General features: G+C 64.3%; 1 protein-coding gene across 1 annotated transcript in view; it reads right to left on the bottom strand.

Moving 5' to 3' along the window:
• LOC113978842 (cortexin-1-like) overlaps positions 1–4,081 on the bottom strand; it is a 24,037-nt gene extending 19,956 nt beyond the window's left edge. Inside the window, exon 1 of the mRNA XM_027706098.1 lies at positions 4,050–4,081. The gene's annotated coding sequence lies outside the window, so the exon portion shown is untranslated. The remainder of the gene's footprint in view (positions 1–4,049) is intronic.

Below are 4,081 nucleotides of genomic sequence, written 5' to 3' on the forward strand. Positions count from 1 at the left end.
TTCCCCTTCCTAAATCCCCTGTGCCAGATCCAGACCCAAATCTTAGAACACTTCCCACACCCCCTGTGCCACAACCAGACCCAATTCCTGGAACAATTCCCCTTCCCACACCTCCTGTGCCGGATCCAGACCCCAAATCCTGGAACAATTCCCCTTCCCACCCCCCCCGTGCCAGCCTGGCTCTGGGTGTGTGGAGCAGGACCCCGGGACAGGACAGACATCCAGAACATCCAGGACAGCCTGTCTCCCAACCCTCCTCCCCGCTGGAATTCTGTGTCCCCTCCATCCCCCGCCCGGGGCTGCAGCTCCTTTGGAAGCCGCCAATGCCGGCGCCGTGCCCGGGATCGGCTCTCCCGGGGCAGAGCTGCTCCTGCCCGTGCTCCCCCCGTGCCAGGACACTTTGTGCCACCTCCGTGCCAAGCGCTTCCCATCTGATCTCTGCCTGCGCCGGCGGGGAGACGCCTCTCCAGGCTCGTTCCTGGAAGCATGTTGGGATGGATCCCGGCGCTCTGGCCAGACTGCTCTTACTGGAAGTGAGAATCACAGCCCGGGCACACGTGGTGTCTGCCCGGGGCCCTGGCACCTCCAGGAGTTCCCCTGGGGACGAGGATCTGTCCCTGGGGATGAGCCGAGCTCTGCTCCCTGGGGGGGGGTGGTGCCGATCCCGCACGGCTCCCACGGGATTTATTCCAACCCCACTCCCAAAGTCAGGCTCTTGGGAAGGTCTGCTGGTGCCTGGGGAACATCCCGTGTGCTCCCGACCCGGGATGAGGAGGATCTCCCGGATGGAGCAGCTCCCTGCTCCCTGGGATCCAGCGGAGCCCCTCCTTTGCAGGCAGAGCATCCCTGACCCCTCATCCCCCTCCTGGGAACACATCCAGCCCTGGAGCACATCCTGATTTCTGCTGGAGAAGTGCCCGACAGAGAAATCAGGGAGCAGGAATCGCCAGGGTTCGTCCCAGGTTCGTCCCAGGTTCATCCCGGGTTCATCCCGGGTTCATCCCAGGCGTCCCCACATCCCTCAATCCACGGGCAGCTGAGGGGGGGGAAGGAGTTCTGGGGCACGTGGTGCATTCCCAGCATCCCCGGATCCCTGGATCCCGGCGTGGGGAGCCAGGAGGCTGCTCCAGGCGGAGGGCAGGGATGAGGGAGGGAAGGGAGTGTTATAAAACACGAGACCTTGGAACAGGCACCACTCGCCCTTCCAGGGCCTTAATCCCCTCGTTAGCACAGGCCGTTAGCACAGCAATTAAGGACAAAATCCCGGCCCTGCAATGCAGGTCTGCGCCGGCAGGACATCCTGGGAATCCAGGCGCTTCCCCAGGAACCGGAGTCTCCGGGCTCAGGAGCATTTCCCACCTCGGGCAGCTCCACGGGGCTCATTTCCAGGAGGAAGGGAATGTTTTCCTAGGAATAAGGGCTGGCTGGATGTCACCGAGCAGGGACAGATGGGAGCGGGCAAAAACCACCCCAGGAGCTGGGGTGAGGTCCCTGCTGCAAATCCTGGGAAGCGGCAGCCAGGGAAGGAGAGCACGAGGCATCTCCAGGAGCCACATCCAGGTTGGAAGGGCCAATGGATGGAGTGGGTGCTGCTGTTCCCGGCAGCTCCAGGAGCCAAATCCAGGCTGGAAGGGCTCCTGGACACAGCAGATGCCTCTGTCCAGGCACAGACAGATCCTGGTCCTGCCCCAGGAGCTGCTCTGTCCCACCAGAGGGACCTCGGGAGCAGAGCCGGGATCTGGGATTTCAGGGATGCTGATCCCTGGGGTGTGGCCGTTTCAGACCCGCATTTTGGATCACCCTTGGGGTCACCACAGCTCTGTGCCCTGCAGGTGCCACCTCCCCCTGCCACCTCCCGCCTCCCAGCTCGGCTCCAGCTCCCTGTTCCCCCCCCCGGAGCAGCCCCCGCCCACCCAGCACATCCCTCTTCCCCCCTCCTTCAATCCTGACTCAGACAGCACTTCCCCCATCCTTCAATCCTGACTCAACCCCCTGCACTCAGGGCTGCACAGAACCAGCCTAATGGCCATTAAGTTCCCCCTCCAGAATATCAGATTCAGCTCCATCAATTTTCCTGCCTGGAGAGAGAACATTTGCGGCGGAACCCGAGCGGCTCCGACGGCCCTGACCGCGCTTCCTTCCCCGGGAGCAGCTGTTCCCCAAAAAAAAAAACAAACAACCCACGGCTCGGGATTTACTGACAGTTGGCAGCTCCAGAGAGTTCAGAGCCACGAGCCAGAGGATGTCACCAGCTCCTGTCACCCGTGGCAGAGAGGGAGGAGAGCACGGAGCCGATAAAAAAAACAAACCCCGCGGCTGCCGCTCCAACCCTCCGGCTTTTTTTCCGGCGCCCGCCCCCGTCCTGCTGGTGCTCCAGCCCTGCCCTTCCCTGGGCACCGGTGCCAGCCCAGTCCGTCCCTGCTGGGCACTGGGAATGCTGCCCCGGTGACGCTGCGGCAGGGCCGGGCTGCGGGGAAACAGGGAGCAGATTTCCCTGGCAGCGGGAGCTGCGACACTGCCCGGCCGGTGCCACCCGCAACAGGTGGGTGGCATGTTGGGGACAGCAGGTCCTGCTGCCAGGCTGGGAGCAGGCGGGGAGCGTGGCTGCGGGCCCCCAGAGCAGGCCAGAGTCAGGGAATTATGGAATTGTTTAGCCTGGAAAAGGTCTCCGAGATCGAGCCCGGCCGCTCCCCCACCAGCGCTGGCAAGGCCACGTCCCCGAGCGCCACATCCACGGGGATTTTAAATCCCTCCAGGGATGGGGACTCCACCCCTGCCCTGGGCGGCTGTGCCAGTGCCTGACCACCCTTTCCATGAAAATATTTTCCCTGATATCCAGCCTCAAGCTCCCTGAGGCCATTTCCTTTCGTCCCATCGCTCCTTCCCGGGGGGAACCCTGCGGGTTGGATGTTCCACCCCTGCAGGTTGGACGGATGATTCCAGGTCTCTCCCTTCCCCTCCCGGGCACTGGAGCCACGGGGAGCCACCCTGAACGCGTTCCCAAGAGGCCTCCCGGGGCTTCTCAGGGAAAAAACAAAGGGATTTGGGCGTTTACTGCCCGCCAGGAGCAGGCTGGGGCTGCGCTTCCAGAGTCACCGGGGCAGGGATGATTCCCACCCATCCCTTCGCCAGGACAACCATCCCCACCGCCCGTCCCACACCCAGCCCTGCCCAGGCACCGCCGGAGCCACCCCGGAGCAACCCCTGGAGCAGATTTATGCCACGTAACAACAGCCGGGAGAAAGCAGGAACGGCAGGAATGGCAGGATGGGAACCCAGCGCCGGGAAGCCCCAAATCGCCGCCAAACCCCCGCCCGGCGCTGCCGGAGCTCGAGCTCATGTTCGACACGAGGCTCTGCACCAAAAACTGCCTCCGGCAAGCCCAGACTTCCCGAATTCCCTCCGCCGCGCCCGGGGCTCGCTGGCACTCCCAGGGAGCTCCCAACTCTTCCCGAGGGGGCTGGGAGTGAATTCCCACCGGCTCCTGCGTGGGGCAGCTCCGCGGCTTATCCCGTTATCCCGGGGCTCATCCCGTTATCCCGGGGCTCCGTGGGATCCGCCCGGCTCCCGCCCAGCCCCCCACGGCTCCAGGAGGGACGAGGCGGTTCCGTTTCATCCCAAACTTTCCCTCAGCCGCCCCCTCCTTCCCGTTTCCCGGAGCCAGGGGCGGGCACCCCCAAAGCCCCTCAGCGCTCGGGGTCTCCAGGAAGAATTCCCAAACCAGCAGCTTTGCAGCAGCTGCAGGAATTCCGTGTTTTCTCCTTCTTCCCCAAAACGCCCATCCCACAGTTGTTTTGGTTGGTGGTTTTTTTTAATCTAACAGCGATATTTCGGCCAAAAATCCCTTTTTTCTCTCCTCTCCCCCCCCCACCGCGGGCTCTCAGAGCCCCCCGGGCGCGCACCCACCGCACCCCTCCGGACCCCCCCGGCCCCGCACGGGGGTGGCTTTGGGGGCTCCGGCAGCGATTTGTGTCCCCCCCCCGCCACCAAACTTTGCCGGGAGCCCCCCCGGTGCCCTCCCGGTGCCCTCCCGGTGCCCCCCGACTCACCTGCTCTCCGGGCTGCGGGCGGGGGCCGCGCC

Source organism: Neopelma chrysocephalum, unplaced genomic scaffold (genome assembly GCF_003984885.1).
Source record: "Neopelma chrysocephalum unplaced genomic scaffold, ASM398488v2 Primary Assembly neopelma1_363, whole genome shotgun sequence".
NCBI lineage: Eukaryota > Metazoa > Chordata > Aves > Passeriformes > Pipridae > Neopelma > Neopelma chrysocephalum.